Here is an 18,650-nt window from a genome sequence, read left to right as displayed (position 1 = left end):
AGAGAGTTTAGGAATGCAAAAGTAGATCTGAGAATCAACAGCATAGAGATGATAATTTAATTCATGGGAGCTAAAGAGACCATTAAATGAAATAGTATATAGAGAGAAGAAGGTCCGGGATAAAGCCCTTTGGGATTCCCATGATTAATAGGTTTGACCAGGATGAAGATCCATTATAGCTAAGTCATGTTATTATTGAATGATGGAGGTATTGTGCAGGAGATTCCTGTTCAAGTATAGGTTGGAACAGATGACCCCTGAGGTTCTTTCTACCATCAGAATTCAGTGATTGTATAATATTTAATGTTGTGTGAAAGGTGCTAAATAAAAACGTATAAAAAACCAGTCTCCCATCTCCTTCTCCTAAATTGCTTTAATCATATTTTTCAGATTGAATCAATTTCTCCTTAAGAATGCATCTTTATTGCTTCATTCCCCCAGATGCAAGACTTATAATTTTCCCTTTTCTAATATTGATGAGCTGAAATGAAAATATTGAATGGCTGTTACACTCAGTTTTTAGCTACAAAATTCTTTGTTGTTATAATTGAGTGCATTTTAAAGTTTTATTTTCTTTTAGAATACCCTTTCATACCATTTTGCACAACATACTAAGTCACATTCTTAATTGTATATCTTTTTCTTGCTTTCTTTCCTCAATTCTATTCCATTCGTTTCAATTTGATACATTGACAAAGCACTGAATTGAAAGCAAAGAGTCCTGCCTTAGTCATGAATTTGCTATATGATCTTGCGCAAGTTGCTTGCTTTTTAAATTTCAGTTTCATCTGTAAAATGATTTCAAAAACTGACATATCTTTAATCCTTTAGAGTTTGCGAAGTGCTTTACATGTATAAGAAAGTGTTGCCAAAACCCCTTTAATTGACTTAGGACTGACTGACCGTATCTCCACACAAATAGGGTAAAAATGGTGGAGATGACTTTGCCCCTTATTCTTAGCTTTCCTCTGTGTCTTTTTTTTTCTACTTTGGGAGAATGGAAGGGAATTGGAGTGAGAAAAATGGTGATCTATAAAACCTCTCCTCCTCTTCCTCTTTTCCCCTTCTCTTTTTTTGTTTTTTCTTTTCATTATCTGATCCTGGCTAGAAGAGCAATAGCCACTCATGGGCCCAATCCTGATATTGATTGATTCAGAAGCTTTAACCTGCTGTGCTTTTTCTGACCTGGGCTGCTTCTACTCTCCTGGTAGCCCTTTGCTCTTGGGCACTCCCTATATTGATGCCAGACTTACCATGGACATCTAATCAGCTTTGCCTTTACTACAGTTCAGAATTCCTTATCAAACTCATGCAATCCAATAACCTCAGTCTTCCTCAGTAGCAAAGATAACTGATATGTGCTGTCATGGCCAGTCTTGGTGGTTTTTTTTTTCTAAAAGAACTGGAAAAAGCTGACAGAGCATAGTAGCATCTAACTTTTTTCTGAAGATAGAGCCAAGGATTTGAGCAGGGCCAAAAGCTGGAGGCAGTGGAGACTTGCAGCCAAATCACTGTAGAGACTGCATGTCTGGCAAAAACTGTGCATCCAACTGAGCAGCATCTGACCATGGATACTCTATGGCCAGCATGGTATAGGTCAACCAATAATAGAACAATATAGCATCTCAGAAACATTAGCAACCCTGAAGATTTATATGGGACTGTTGCCCCTTTGTTTATGGAGCTAACCATATATATTCCCCATGTGTGCCTCTTTACATGGTTCTCCATGTATATGTGCATTCTTCTTACATATTTATCTATGAGAGAGTGTGCTCCAGACGTGTGGGAGAAATGTTTCATCCTTATGAAATGATTTGTTGTTATTTTTCTTACTTTTCAAGTTCAATAAATGACTTTTCTTTGAACTAATTATATACTTTGAGTAACTATTGAAAAGTACAAATAATGGTAGGGGCTCCACTACAGTTTTACGGGAGGCTCATAGCATATATTGATGCCAGGGTAGACTTCAGGACCCATACCATGCGGTAGGAAGTGCTCCCAGATATTACACATACATTATCTCATTTAATCTTCACAATCCTACAAAAATTCCCTACAAACCAGCAAAAATACTCTCCTCTCTATCCCTACTCTGTCCCTGAGGAGCATAGACTCAAACTTAAACTAGTTGGTACATGACATTTCCTCATCCTTTCTCTCTTTGAGGAGAGTTTACTTTTGCTTTACTAAAAGTTTACTTTTGTATGTGTGGCATAACTGAAGCTTAATTTATTTTCTTGCTCCACTAGGATAAATCCTGGTTAAAAACAAACTAACAAACAAACAATGTGTCTATGTTGGAAGTTCAATCCATTTTGGGGCTGGGTCAATTGGGTTGTTCTTCAGGGTTGGCTCCTCATTGGACTCAGTTATGGCTTCCGTTGGCTCCTGGTCTCTGATTGTCAATGGAATCTCACAAGGCTTTGATAGATTTCCTCATCTCCCCAGTCACCAGTGTTTTCCCTTCTCCTCACTTTTGTACACATATTCACATTCAGTTTAGCCTCTAGAGAGTCACTAGTCTTTAAGTTTCTTCAGCAAACCCAATGACTTTTTATCCTCACATAGTCACTTATGGACCTTCAGTAATACAAGACCAGAAAATGACTTCCCAGAGTTTCATGTGTTGGTTTGGCAGCAGGCAGGGAATATTGTTCATATTCTGTAAAACCTATCAGAAAGGGAAAACCTGCATATGCTCTAAGGACTGGTCAGGTCCCCATGACAGTTAAATAAAAAAGCTAGAGAAACAATGAGCCTTAGAATCTAGAATGTTAGAAGACTGTAACTGAAAGGAACATTAGAACATAGAATACTTTGGATGGAAGAGACCTCATTGACTATGTAACCTAACTTATTTTGTACAGAAGATAGAGTCTCCAAAGATGAAAGAAGCTGGCCATTCTCTTATAGTAAATTAGTGACAGAGAAGAGTAAGAGTTCAGGTTTTTGAAGTTTTCCTCTTCTTACTTTACTTTGTTTTGCTGAGTAAAAGCCCTTTATTTGATACTGGTCAGTTGGGAAAGGAAACCAAAGAAACCAAAATCATACAGAGAATTGGCAGAGAAGTACATAGGAGCTTGGATGATACTATGCATCAAGAAGGTAAAAAATTTCCTTACATCTTCAGAGAGGAAAACATGGTGCAGAAAAAGGTAGAAATGATTGCAGGGTCATGTAGAGGGCTTTAGCCAAACCTGAAATTATTGACAAGAATAACAGAGATGTCATGGGTTCCAAACTGATGACTCAAATAACCATCTTCCCTGTTTATTTTCAACATTTTGATGGAACCAGAAATGGAGAGGTAAATCCCTACTGAAATTCAAATATCAAATATTCAAAATTCATCCCTGGACACTAGAAACTCAATGGTTACTTCAAAAATTAACCAGATCATAAATTTGGGCAAGAAGACACTAAACTCATCATGGACATCTCTACATTCTTGTTTCTGCCTTGGTGATAATGTAAAAAGGAAAGAAAAGTAAGTTCTGCCATTGGAGTCCCTGAGAAAAACTCAATCCAAATTTGAGCTTCAAAAACAAACCAGAGATTTATTGAACTTGATATAATGGGGGAGCATGAGCTAAATAGCACCATAACTCCATTAATGCCCTCCAGTTTGATTTGGTGCTGAGTTTGTACCCTGACCCCTTCTGGGGAGAATACATGGCCCAATACTGAAATGACTTGGCACTTTGATATGACACCAGAAATACTGGATTGTCCTTTGGTCCTCCCCTATCCAATACTGTAATAGTAATAGCAAAACAAGATGACATTTCAGTTAAAAAGGAGAGCTTGCTTTTGTCTGGTTGTCTTGTTTCCTGCTTCTGGAACATGTGGAAAGTATTGGTCTTTGCCTAGGCTTCTTGTGAGAAGTAGCAGATGAAAAATGCCTCTCCCCCTACTCACTCCCTATTCTAGCAACATGGTGTCTGTGAACACACGGCATGTAGGCAAGCTGAGCCTTAACCTTAGGCTCCTGGCTACCTTTTCTATTTTGGGTTTCTCACTTGACAGTAGGTAATTGAATGGTGATCGCGCAATAGAAATTTCCAGGCTTGTAGGCAGGCTTATGAGTTCAAGATATCAGAACTTATGTAGTCCTTAATTAAAATTGACTGGCAGCAGAAGAAATTTGTGCATTGGAAGGGATGACCATCAATAGGACAAGGAGATCAACCCTAGGCTGGTTTACAGGAGAAATGGACTTGGAGGGAATTGTTGAATAGCAAAGAGCTTAGGTAAAATATGAAGTACCAATTTAACCAATGAAGTTCCATATATTGCTCTATGTTCCAAAACTTAAATCTCAAACTCCCAGGAGGATATAAGAGTTATATTGACAAGAAAAGCTTATTTAAGCTTTTCTGTAAATGCATGGGTGTGGATCTTCTGTGCATTAAACATTTCTGTTGTGTAGAGGAAATAAACAGCTGAGTAATGCTTGATCTTTGCTGTAAACCAACAATTTTTTAGTGTGATTACCTTTCCATCACCTCTTTCATCACTGATTATTTCCAGATTTGATCAGAATTTAATTCTATTTCCATTTTGAGGTTGATCCACTGAAATTGCCCTTACTCTTTCACTCAGTCCGAATTTGGCTGTCATCTTGGCATCTTTTCCACAAAAACAGGATAGAAGGTCTAAGAATTCTTTGATTCCTTTTGGGGCTAAGCTGTTAATTAGGACTTGAGATCTATCACGACACTACACCCCTGCCCTAAACTAGGCTCCTGTATGTGTGTGTGTGTGTGTGTAAATGGGCTTTTCCTATGAACTTTTTTTTGAGGAGGGGATAAAATTGTTCATAGCACACATTAATCATTGAGGGATGCATAGTTTCAGTACAGATAAATTGTACAGAGGAGGAGCACCAGAGCCCACCAAATGCAGGAGTTTATTCCTGGTTATCTGAAGATAGGGCATAGAATTTTTCCTACAAAATGAAGTTTTGGAAAAGGGAGAGGCCATTTATAGCCTGGATTAGGATTCAAACTGATATCAAGCAATATTCTAGGCAAAGAAAATAAGGTAAACAAAGTAGGGATAAACCAGAGTCAGCTCCAAGTACCTTGTGGGAGCCAGTTGCAAAATTTTCAGAGTGAGCATTTATTTCTCAAAACTCATGACCATTACAAATTAGGGCTTGGCTTATTGTTTTGTTATTATCTAGACTTATGAAAGAGGAATAGGGTATATGCATACGTTCTGCATAGGGTATGTGCATACATTTTTCTTTCAGAGGCCAGTTGTTAAATATAATATTTGCCAGCACACCATCTTCTCCTTCCCCTTCCCTCATTGCTTTGTTAACATTGATTGAGCTCCTGGCTCAGCAGAAAGCTCAGGGAATAAAGTCATCCCCAGACTGAAGGCTAATAACAACAACAATAAATAAGTAATAATTACAATGATGACATTTATATAGCACTTTGAGGTTTACAAAGTGTTTTGCATCAATTATTTTCCTTGAGCTTCCTAACACCACTGGAACAAAGGTGCAGATATGCAAAAGAATGGATATATTTGGGGAACAGAGTGCTTCAGTTTGACTGGAACACTGAGGCTGCCATAATGACATCAGATTGTGGAAAGCCTTGAATGCTAGGCAATAAAATAGATTAGATACATTACTCCAAGTAATTTAGAGTCATTGAAGCATTTTGAGCAGTTTTACAGTGTGGGAAGGGTCTATTAGAGGGGATAAGTTCTCTTACAAGAGGATCTTACAATCTTAGGATCCCAGAGTTAGAAGGAACCTAAGCTAGGTTATCTAGTGATCAGGAACTCATTGCCTCTTGAGGTAGGTTAATTTTGGGATACCTCGAATTGTGAGGAGATTCTGTTCCACGTATCAGTGGCCTCCTTGTGATATTCCCCCCTCTTTTGGTCTATGCACAGAGGCATTCACCCCACAGCTGTAAAATAGGACAAGACTGCATTTCTCATGGAGCTTAACCCTCAAAGATCGGTCTGATTCAAGTTATCAGGGCATCAATTCTCAAGAGACTATTGCTAGATACAAGGCAATTTCATCATGATTTGTAGAGTCTGGCTAGTATGAGGGGACTTCAGGGAATATGTAAGCTTAAAAGAAATTTTTTCTTTGAGAAATTTGAAGAAAGAAAGGCAAATTGTTTAGAAGTATAATTGAAGTGCACAGGAAACCATTATGTTCATGAGAGCCAATGAAAGCAGAGAATATAAATAATCTCTGATGGATTACAGAGACCATCTGAAGCAGACCTAGCTTCCTCTGCCTGAATTCATCAGACAGTTCCAACTGTCTGGCCATAGTTATCAGAGAGGAAAGCACCAGAATTTGGTTTTCAAAGTCAGGGGTCTCCTTAAATGGGTTTCTCAGAGTCCTCATCTGGCCACACAAACACTTCCAGTTAGTAAGCTGCAAAATAAAATCTGCATCTTTATACACATTTTAGAGCCAGAAAGCATCACATCCCTTGAGAACCAGTGCCTCATTAACAAAAGGTGTGGACCTTCTTACAAGGTCTTACCTAGGGTCAATAATAGGTGGGAAAGATCCTCCTTAGTCACATTCAAATAGAGGCATCATACTTCTTGATTATACTAAAACAAAAACAGCAAAAGATCCTATTTTACTTGCCATTACACTCTCTCAGACCAAAGACTCCTCAAGGAACCCACTCAAAACTTATATTCTCTTGGAAGAGTAGGTGTTCCTAAGACTGGAAATCAATTCTGATTGGTTAACAATTGATAAGAGAATGAGTATTATAATGAGAGGAAGACATGTTTTAAGGAGGTTCTAGGATACGTGACTCTAAACACTCAGTCTTGGACAAAGAGATGTATCTCATCTGACAAAAGAGAGAATCCACATTTTCCCAGACCTGTCTTGTGAAACACAGTGGGCCAGAATCCATCAATTCACCTAACTTTACTTTTTGAACAGATCTGAGTTCTCACTCTCGATATTAGCCCTAAACTTTAAAGGCTGCCTGAGCAACCACAGGGGTTGATTTCTGAACGAGGAAATAGAAATGGGTAACAGCCTTGGTCCTAATTCAATAATTAGTCATAAAATACAAGGGAGAAATAATCCTTTCTCTTGTTATATTTAGGCATGCCTATGATATTTATGAGTCAAGATAAGGCACTACCAGTATAGCACTAGTGGGACATATTTAGCAGAAGGAATGGGAGGGAGTGAGGATAAATTGTTCTGTTGCTCACTACCCCCCGCCCAAAAGTAATGAGTAATGAGAAGTCCTTAACCCCTACCTACTCAACATCCATATCAATTCCTCGTTCTCACTTCCTGCTGTTTGATTCTTTATTTCTTTCTATCTTATATTTGACTCTTGCCATTTTGACCTCCAGCACCAAGAACTGACTTCTCCCCATCATTTCCCTGCTCTCACCCCTCACTTTCTCTCTCCTTTTTTTCCTATCCTGCTGCAGTCCCTGCCTAAAGCACAGAAATATTAAAACAGTGTTAGTGCACTTTTTTAAAGGGAGATGTTACTCGGTAGATGGTAAAAATAGTAGAAGGGCCTGAAGAAGCCAAACAGCTAAAGCTTAGTTAGTTAGCCTAGTTAGTCTAGATGCTAAAAGAGAGCAGTTCAGAGATCCTGAGATCAGCAATGATTTCCAGTAGAGATGGAAGTTTGAAATATTGTCAAGCAGATATAATGTAAGATTTAGTGTGGAGTCATGGACCTCAGCAGAAGTCATGCTCCTTTCAGTGGAGTGCAGAGAGCAGTAGAAAGAAATATGATGATATCTACAGAGGACATTAACAACTCTGGAGTTCTGATCTTGTAGAATACCCGGCTACATGTGTACCCAGGCTACAAATGTCCTCGTGTGTGTGCCCACTATGCATGTGCCCTGCTCACATGTGTCTTCTGGATGTTTGCCCTCCCCTACTAGTGGAGTGGTAACTTACAGGAGTGTATACCCTATATATTGTCTCATGATTTGATTTACTATGCTTATGATTGATTAAATATTTTTTGCTTTGAAATAATGTGTTTTATAACTGGATGGCAATACTGAGATTCAGATCCTTGTATCCTGGCTACTTTGTATCCAGGCATCTGGGAAGATATGCCAATGGTCCAGGCCTTAGCTCCCTGAACCAATTAAAATTGGAGAACAGTTCCAATGCCTTTTTAGCAAAAACTAGCCTGACTTACGCATAGGGAAAAGTGTTGGGAAGAATACATAGAATATTTCATATACCATCATCATCACTTTCCTAAACTATTTAATAGTATCTTTCCTTTTCCCCATATTTTCAGGTTTTCCTTCTTTAATCCATCTTCAATAAAGCTGCTAAAATCATCTTCCCAATGCACACTGCTCTCTTCATAAATCTTCAATGGTTCCACATTACTCCTAGGCTAAAATATCACCTCCTCAGCCTGGCATTTAAAGACCTATGCAGTTTGGCTGCAATCTATCTTTCTTGAGATATTCCCACTTAATCTCCTTCATTAGCTAAATATTCTAGTCCAACTGGCTTTGTTAGATCTTCCAACCTTCTAACTCCCACCTTGGTGCATTTGTTCCAGCAGTGTCCTATACCTATAATGCTCTTTCTTCCATACTACACTTCTCTGAATCCTTATCTTTTTTTAAAGGCTCAACTCAGGTACTGCTTCCTGAATGAAGTCTATCCGTTTCACTGATTCCTTTTCTTAGTGTTATCTCCCTCTTCAAATGACTTTTTATTTTTTTATTTCAGTATATATTGTACTCCACTTGCTTAAAAATATTAGTTTCTTGAAGGCAGGAAAAGTTTAATTTTTTTTAAATTTCCAACACAGTTGGCACTAATAAGGTTGACAAATTAAACTGGAATCATCAATAACCAATCAATAAACATTTATTAAGCACCTACTATGTGCCAGTCATTATGCTAAGCACTGAGAAACACAAAAGGTCAAAAGACAGTCTATGCCCTCAATGAATTTACAGTCTAAAGGGAGAAATAGCATGCAAACAAATTATCTACAAATCAAACTATATATAAGTTAATAGGAAATAATTTGTAGAGGAAAAGCTCTGCAATTGAGAGGAAAGAATTCCTGTAGAAGGTGAAATTTTAGTGAAGACTTAAAGCAAGTCATGGAGGTCAGTAGGCAACGCAAAGGAGGGAGAGCATTATAGATAAGGAGACCAACCAGAAAGAATGTCTGGAGCCAAGAGGTGGAATGTCTTATTTACAAAATATCTAGGAGGCCAGTGTCACTGGGTGAAAAAATACATGTGCCGGAGTAAAATGTACCTTACTTTCCAGAAGTCTGGAAAGGTAGGAGGAGACTGGGTTATGAAGGGTTTTGAATACCAGAGCATTTTGTGTTTGCTCCTGGAGGCAATAAGAAGCCACTGAAGTTTATTGAGTAGAGGGAGTGTGTGTGTGACATGATTAGACCTGCATTTTAGTGTGGATGACTGAGTGGAGAATGGATTAGAGTGGGGAGAGACTTAAGACAAGTAGCCCCACCAGCAAGCTATTGCAGTAATCCAGGTATGAAATGATGAGGGCCTACACTACAGTGATGGCAATGTCAAAGGAGAGGAGGGTACTATCTAAATATCAGTTATTAATTTTTTCCTTTTAAAAATTTATTTATTTTCATTTTTCAACATTCACTTCCACAAAATTTTGAATTTCAAATTTTCTCCCCATCTCCCCCTCCCACTACCCCAGGATAATATGTATTCTGATTATCCCTTCCTCCAATCTTCCCTCTATTCTATCACCTCCCCCCCCAACTCTGTTCCTTCCATTTTCATGCAGGAAAAGATAGAATTCTCTAGCCCATTGCGTATATATCTTATTTCCTAATTGCATGTAAAATAAAATTTTAATATTCATTTTTAAAGCTTTGAGTTCCACATTCTCTCCCTTCCCACCTCCCTACCCACCCTCATTGCAAAGGCAAACAATTCAATATAAGTTATACATGTGTAGTCATGCAAAACACTTTCATAACAATCATGTTGTGAAAGACTAACTATATTTCCCTCTATCCTGTCCCTCCTTCCATTTATTCTGTTTTCTCCTTTGACGTTCCTCTACCAAAATATTTACTTCTGATTGTCTCTTCCCCCAATCTTCCAGCCCTTCCATTGCTCCCCTCTCATTCCCTTTCCCCGTGCTTTCCTGTAGAGAAAGATAAATGTCCATACCCAATTGAGTGTATATGTTTTTCCCTCCTGAAGCCAAATCTGATGTAAGGAAGGCTCACTTATTCCATCTCACCTTCCCCTTCCTCCCCTCCATTGTAAAAGCTCTTTCTTGCCTCTTTCATGTGAGATGATTTACTACATTCTACCTCTCACTTTCTCTTTCTGCTAATATGTTCCTGTCAGCACTTAATTTTCTTTTTTAGATGTCATTCTTTCATATTCCGTTCACCCTGTGCCCTCTTAGTCTGTTCTGTCTCTCTCTCTCACTCTCTCTCTCTCTGTTTCTCTGTCTCTGTGTCTCTCTGCATGTATATATATATATATATAATATATACATATACATACACACATATACATATATATACACACACACATATTCCCTCCAACTATCCTAATACTGAGAAAGGTTTCATGAGTTACAAATTTCTTATTTTTATGTAGGAATGTAAACAGTTTGACTTTAGTAACTCCCTTATGATTTCTCTTTCATGTTTACCTTTTCGTGCTTCTCTTGACTCTTGTATTTGAAAGTCACATTTTTCTAATTCAGCTCTGGTCTTTTCAACAAGTATGCTTGAAAGTGCTCTATTTCATTGAAGTTCCATTTTTTATCCCTGAAGGATTATACTCAGCTTTGCTGGGTAAGCGATTCTTGGTTTTAATCCTATCTCCTTTTGATCTCTGTAATATCATATTCTAAGCCCTTTGATCCCTTAGTGTAAAAGCTGCAAAATCTTGTGCTTTCCTGATTGTGTTTCCACAATACTTGAATTGTTTCTTTCTGACTTCTTCTAATATTTTCTCCTTGACCTGGGAATGCTGAAATTTGGCTACAATATTTTTAGGAGTTTTCTTTTGGGGATCTCTCTCAGGAGGTGATAAGTAGCTTCTTTCCATTTCTATTTTGCCCTCTGGTTCTAGAATATCAAGGCAGTTTTCCTTGATGATCTGTTGTAAGATGATGTCTAGGCTCTTTTTTTGATCATGGTTTTCAGGTAAACCAATAATTTTTAAATGATCTCTTCGGGATCCATTTTCTAGGTCAGTTGTTTTTCCAATGAGATACTTTGCATTGTCTTCTATTTTTTTCATTCTTTTGGTTTGGTTTTATAATTTCTTCATTTCTCATAAAGTCATTAGTTTCCATTTGCTCCATTCTAATTTTGAAGGAATTATTTTCTTCAGTAGGTTTTTGGACCTCTTTCTCCATTTGTACCATTCTGCTTTTTAAGGCATTCTTCTCCTCGTTGGCTTTTTGGACCTCTTTCACCATTTGGGTTAGTCTAATTTTAAAAGTGTTATTTTCTTCAGTAGTTTTTGGGTTTCCTTTAGTAAGCTGGTGAGTCATTTTTCATAATTTTCTTGCATCACTTTCATTTCTCCCAAATTTTTCCTCTTTTTCTCTTACTTGATTTTCAAAATCCTTTTCGAGCTCTTCCATGACCTGAGACCAATTAAGTTTTTCTTGGAGGCTTTAGATGCAGGAGTTTTGGCTTTGTTTTCTTCTTCTGGTTGTATGTTTTGATATTCCTAGTCACTGATGACATAAGAAAATACCTCTTCACAAAGAAATTAAGAATCTATAGTCTGTTTCTTTTCCCCCTGTTTGTTCATTTTCCCAGACAATTACTTGACTTTTGAGCTCTTTCTTCAAAGTGGAGTGGTCTAGAAGCAGCCTCCACTTCAGCAGTGGCTGGGGCCAGGCCAACCAGTGGGGTTGGATCACACTGTTCTCTCAGTCAAGTGAGAGACTTTTCCCACTGACCTTTGAATCTTTGGTATTTGTAGGTTAGGAAGTCTGGAAACCATAGCAGTTGCCAGCAATTCAGTCCCCTAAGGTCTGTTCCAGACTGATCTGCACTGGCATGGCCCGTGCCAAACTGTGCTCTGCTCCCACCATGGTGTAATAGACTCTTTTTGTTGAATTTCCAGATTGTCTTGGGCTAGAAAGTTGCTTCAGTCCATCATTTTGAGGCTTCTTCTGCTCTAGAGTTTGTTTAGAGTCATTTTTACAGGTTTTTTGGGGGGTTTGGGGGGAGAGCTCTAGCAAGTCCCCTGCTTCTACTCTGCCATCATTGCTCTGCCTCCCAGTTATTTTAATACATAAAATCTCTGTAAAAGATCCAGTCGATGCTCTTCAGGTTTTCCTGAAAATAGATTTTTATTGTTATCTCCCATTTTTATATCATCTAGATTTTTGCCTGTTTCCCTCTTCATTCCACTTCCAGATAATTTTAACAAATGCCTTTTAAGAAAGAAAAAGAGAAAGGAGAAAAAGAAAAAAAACCACCGTCAAACTGATTGATACAATGAAAAAAAATTGAAATTATATTCAGCTCTGTATAGTCTTGGACACCCTCTCTTCCATTTCTGCAAAGGATCAGAGTAAGGTGTTTTCTTATGTCTATTCCTTGGTGCCAAGTTTGTTCCTTATAATTTTACAAGCTTGGCTTTATATTATTTTGTGGTGGTTGTCCTTTCCATTTGTATTGTTGTAGGCATTATCTTTATTGTTTTCTTGGTTCCAAAAATCTACTTTGTATAAATCTTTCCATGCTTCTTTGCATGTATCATATTTGCCATTTCTTACAAAATAACTAAATTTTATTACTTTCATGTACTACAGCTTACCCATTCCCCATCTGGTCAGCACCTACTTTGCTTCCTTTTCTCTGCTACCACAAAAAAATGCTGCTATAAGTATTTTGTTATGTTTGGGGATTTTTTTGTTAATGACCATCTTGTGGCATAAATCTAGTAGTGGATTCTATCTAGCATGAAAGAGCATGTACATTTTAGCCACTTTATTTGCATAAATTGCTTTTTAGAATGGTTGTATTTATTTACAGCCCCACCAATAATACATTAGTGCATCTGCTGCTTTTAATAACTTCAACAATATCAGCTATTCCCATCTTTTGTCATCTTTGCCAATTTGCTGGATATGAAGTAAAACTTCAGGGTTGTTTTAATTTTCATCTCTTATTATTAGTGATTTTAATTTTGTTATGGTCTCTTTTGAGAACTGTTTGTTCATCTGCTTTTGGCCAATTATTTGTTGAGTAATGACTTTTGGCTTCAGTCTTTTAATATTTCATGGTTATGAGAAAAATAGTAGAATGAAAACATAAGGTAGGATACCACTCCTATCCTATGACCTCCAATTAAACCAATAAAATACCCCTAAATGGAATAAATACAACAATAGAAAGAAGACAACTGAAACCACCGCAAATCATTCTTCGGAAAAAAAGAACACAACATAATTGAAGGTCAGCTTATCAGTTCATTGCTCCTGGAGATCTTTACTCTCTTGCATCCTGACTATCCCACTGCTTTCATACTTGATCAGGGATAGTCATACATCCCTCAGGTTGAATGTAGTTTCAGACAAACCCCTTAACAAGTCTCTGAGGCTTCTCTGATTCCTTCAAACCACTCTGGTAGTGGTATTTCTCCTCAAGACACTGTCAAGAGTATGATAATATAAATTATAAAAATAGGAGAAAAAACCCCATGTAATTTATAGATGTAGAAAGTCTTTGACAGAATTCAGCTTTCATTGATGTTAAAAAAATACCTTAAGAACAATGGAATGGAAAGGCCTTGTTCCAAAATCATAAAAAGCATATGTTTCAAACCAAAAGCTAGAATTGTTTGTAAGATAGACATACTTGCAACCTTCCTGCCACAAAGTGGGGGTGTGGGAGGACAAAGCTAGGATTTCTACCTCCTCCCATCTAGTGCTTGATATATTTCTATACATCCTAGCTATTGAAATAAGAAAATAAAGATATGAACATCCTAAAAGAGCAGAATTCTCCTCATACATAGATGATATATACATATATATATCCTCATATACAAAATTCTCCTCATATGTATATGATATGAGGCATATTTAGTAAATGCTACAGAATCTGCAAAGAAACTGATATGATTAATAGCTTCAGTAAGGTAGCATGATACAAAATAAATGTACCCAAATCATTAGACTTTCCAAACATTTATTTGCAGAAGATAGGATGGTGTACTTAGCAAACCCTACAGAATCAGTATGGTGTTACGTGTAGAAATGAAAAGTAAGGTATTAAGGAATCAAATTTATAAAAAAAAAAAAACCTTCAAATTAATGTATAAAATTTAGCTAGAAATTTGCCAAGCCTCTAAATTTAAAAACTATGCATTTGGTAATCAAACCAACATTCTAAAATATTAGAAGACTCTAACATTATACACACATGCATACATTTCAAGAATAAATTCATTTTATTCTCATAAAACTATTGTTTTAATCCTTGTGATTTATAATATTATTATGTACTGGAACCACATGAAACCAGCTACTAGGATTTAACATCATAAAATGTATGCCTGATTAACACTCTCTACTTAAGTTGCAAGTTTAATATAAAACCCCAGCATGTAGCAATTTCTAAAACTTTCAGTGAAGAATTTCGTAAGAGTATGTAAAACTGAAACACTTGGATAATAGAGAGGAATGTCTACTAATCAATCATCTCTCTCAAAGCTTTTTGAATACTGAATATTTACTAATGAAATAAAGCTTTGCTGCATATGCCCGAGTCACTTAGTATATAGGCACTCATGTGAGAGATGGCAAGATTCTGCTTCCTGAAAAAATATGCTGCATTCTCCTAGTATGTGAGTGGGAACAGCCTTTTTCCATTGACTGTATCTTTAAAACTATCAGACTGAAACTCTTTTTCTCTGTCTCTCTGTTCCTTTCTCTCTCTTCCCCCCCCCCCCCAAAGGTCTTGTTCTTAAAATTTATCCATAATGCACTGAGTTGAGTGTGGGGGAATGTAAACTTACTTTTAGGCCCCGCAGCCCTGAGAAACAAGCTTGGGGACTTTGATCTGTTTTATTTTTCTTTTTCAGTTCCAGGTATAGGTAGTGAAGTCTCTGGACCTGAGAGCTTAAGTCATGGCAAAATTGGACCCAATATTCTGGGCTGGATATTGCTGCCAGCCCATAAGGGGAGATCTGAGGAGCCAGGGTACTGGGGGTGGGGGGCAAGCACAAGGGGACTTTGAAGCTGGACTTTGTTAGGATTATGCTACATAAGGCCTGAATTAAACTGAGATGGCATAGGGGTGATTATTCCCCCCCAGGTGCTGGAGGAAGGTTTGAATGTTTGTTCTTACTATATCTTTGAAGTAAATATATAAAAAGTCTTCTGTTTAGTGGTTATATAGAACTGAGGTATTAGGATCCCCTAAAATTGAGAGAGCATACTTAATGGTAACTTGAGACAATGGCAGAGAGACTAAATATCCCTGGACCCCATTAAGGATTCCAGAGAACTCTAGGAGAGAGTTGAAACATAACACACTTGTTCTTCAGGTAGTGGGGGCCAATGTAGTCCCTGTTACACTAGTAAAATCTCATCTCTTATAGATATAATAACTAAAAAACTTTTAATGATTTAGATAATTGCTTCTGACAATAACAGATTAGTGGGAGAGTCAGGACTTGGATCCAGGTCTCCTGGCTCTCAGTTCAGTATACCTCCATTGCCTCTCATTGCTTCCAAGTTCCTTCAAGCAGGAAGAAAAACCAAGTGTTTTCTAAGGTTCATTTTGTGTGTGTAAAGCTAATCAATTTATTCTCTTTTTTTCCTTTTTGTTCTGTGCTCCATTCCGAATGTCTCCTTTGCTTGAACAGTGGAGACAGGGATTATTAATGACCTGGTGACTGAGCAATGACTCTTTGGAAAGCAGAGGAATTGCCTGTTTGGAGATAGTAATTCAAGCACAGCAGGCAGTATTTGCATAATCTATTTCGTGTGCATTGAGTTGAGAAAAGTACAGCTGTCTCCTTGTGTCTCCTCTGCACCTTGTACTTGGTTCCAGAAGGATGGGAATTCCAGTGAATTGTGCTAAGTTGGCCAATTGACTTGCCAGAGTTATTGACACTGGCTCTCAGTGGTGACCAGAATGTTTCACTCTACCCTATGTATGATGATGGTTGCCAGAGGAATATTTTACGGGATTTCTGCCACCTGTCCTTTCCAGATTGAGAATGAGACACAAGGCAGGGACTTGGAATTAGGCTCAGAGTCTGTGGGCTCACAGTTATAGAATGTGATTAACATGAGGCAAAAATACTTTGGTAAGAGGTGATGGAGATGGAAAGAAATTATGAGGGAGGTTGAGAGTTAGGAAAGCTGGATTCTAGTCCCAGCTCTGCCACCAACTCCCTATGTGGCCTTGAGTAAATCACTTCTCCTATGTGGGCCTTCTTTTTCTCATCTGTCAAAGTCAGGGTAGAACAAGATTATCTCTAGGTTCCCCTCCAGTTTTGCAATTCTGCTATTTTGTGCTTTTAGAGACTCCAGAAAAGAGCACATCAGATTTTAGAGTTTGAATTTTGTAGATTTTAGCCTGTGTTTAAAGGAGGGAGCTCTCCATTACCTCTGCTGATTTAGTGATAGAAAGTAGTCATCCATGATGAAGTTTTAAGATATAAATGAGATGTGCCTACACCCTGCTCCAACTGAGGTTTCAGTGCATCTCTATGTTGGGTCAAGAAAACAATACTATGATTGGCAGGATAAACAGGCCAGCCAGTTGAGTTAAATAACATAAATTTGTAGTGAACCTGGCCAACATTGTTTCATGATTTTATCCATCTTTATTTAGCAGTACATATGTTAGCAGCAAAGTCAGCAGTTTTGGGAATTTTCCAAAGCTGAAGTTTGGCAGGGCAAGATCTTCAATAGGATAGGGGGAAAGAGACTAAAGAGAAGAAAATATAGAGTTGAACTGGTTTACCAAAGGGTTAAGATAGGGGAAGGAGGAGACTACAGCTAGTGCAAGGGTGTTGGCCTGGGAAAGAATTGAAGGGTGGAGGGATTAGAGGTCATGGTGAAGATGAAGAATAAGATTTAGGTTTGCAACGCAGAAGGGGAGATAGAATAACAACAGATTGTGACCAGATAAAGGAATTTCAGAGTTCATGAACGTGAAAGTGGTACCTGTGGGGATAATGTCAATATCAAAGGCATTACCATTTCTGTGTGCATCTGAGGTAGTATAAAAGAGTAAGTGATGAAAAATTAATAAGTTGTAGAACTAGGAGATTAGAATAATTACATTACATGAGTATCAAGATGTATGATGAAGTCCCCTAATAAGAGCTCAGGAGTTGGAGGAGAGAAAGACTATGAGCCAGAACCAAACTCATCAAGGAAGGAAGGAGTTTCCTGGAGGTCAGTAGACAAGAGAAACCAGAATCTTGATTAGGTGATAAATCTGGATTGTATGAACATCAGAGGAAGAGAGTTGAAATTATATTTAGTGTGGAAAGAACGGCCAGGTAAGCTGTGTCATTGGGAGGGAGACAGCTTTCAGTGAGTTCAGGAAGATGGGAAGAGCAGAAAAACTTTAAGATAAAGGCAAGTTTGTTACTTATGGAGCAGGCATTCCAAAGAACACAGTGGAAAAAGTGGGTGACATTCAATGGAACTGTGGAGGAATTGGGTTAGGGGGATGGGAATGGTCATAGCAGCAGGGCAAGAACAGAGTTTGAACATTGTGGGGTTTAGAATCACTGGGAAGGGGATGGAATGATGACCTAGGAGCATGTTAATCACTGAGGAATGAGTTCAGGTAACTTTGTTGTCCACAGAGATTCAGCCTGAGGGTGGAGCTGTCCTAGGACATTAGGCGACAATGTGCATCTGGAAATGGGGAGAGGGAGGATGTGTCTGGGTGAAGGCAAGCTGACTGCTGTGCAGTCTGGACAGCTGAAGAAATTGCCTTCAGGGGATTTCTTTACTCATAACATGCAGTTTCTGAAATGAAATGCCTCACAGAAAGTTGAATCTAGAAGGGACCTTAGAGATCATCTATTTCAATATTTCTTGTTTTTTAGATAAGGAAACAAGTCCCCCAACTCCACCCTTTTCCCAATTCAAAGGTTATTTGTTGAAGAGCCAAAAGCAGGACCCATTTGTTGACTTCTGATCTGTGATACTTCTATTGTAGCAAACTATCATTTAATGATAGCCAAAGAAATATTATCTCTGGGTATTGAAAGAAATGAGTATATGAAGAGACTGAGTAACAACTTGTATGCTATGCTGTAGGAAGATATGGGGTATATATTAGAAGGGGTCCTCAGTTTCCTCATTTTTCAAATAAGACAATTGGTCTCTGAGGTCCTTCTAAAGTCTATATTTATCATCCTATAACTTCATTTTCTTTTTTGACAGATTTAGTAGACTTGTTGATACTGGAAATCCTATAGACATAAGAGCTATAGATATCGACAATGCATTTGATAAAATAGATTACTCTTGTGGACACAATGGAATGTTGTGTGCTTGATGAATATATTAGGTGGACTTCTAGTTGAATCAATGATTGAACTCAAAGAATACTGACTAATGAATCAAAGTCAACTGAAAAGAAGTCCATAGTGAA

Source organism: Notamacropus eugenii, chromosome 1 (genome assembly GCF_028372415.1).
Source record: "Notamacropus eugenii isolate mMacEug1 chromosome 1, mMacEug1.pri_v2, whole genome shotgun sequence".
Taxonomy (NCBI): Eukaryota; Metazoa; Chordata; class Mammalia; order Diprotodontia; family Macropodidae; genus Notamacropus; species Notamacropus eugenii.
The sequence above is the reverse complement of the archived record's forward strand: the minus strand, read 5'-3'. Positions refer to the sequence as shown.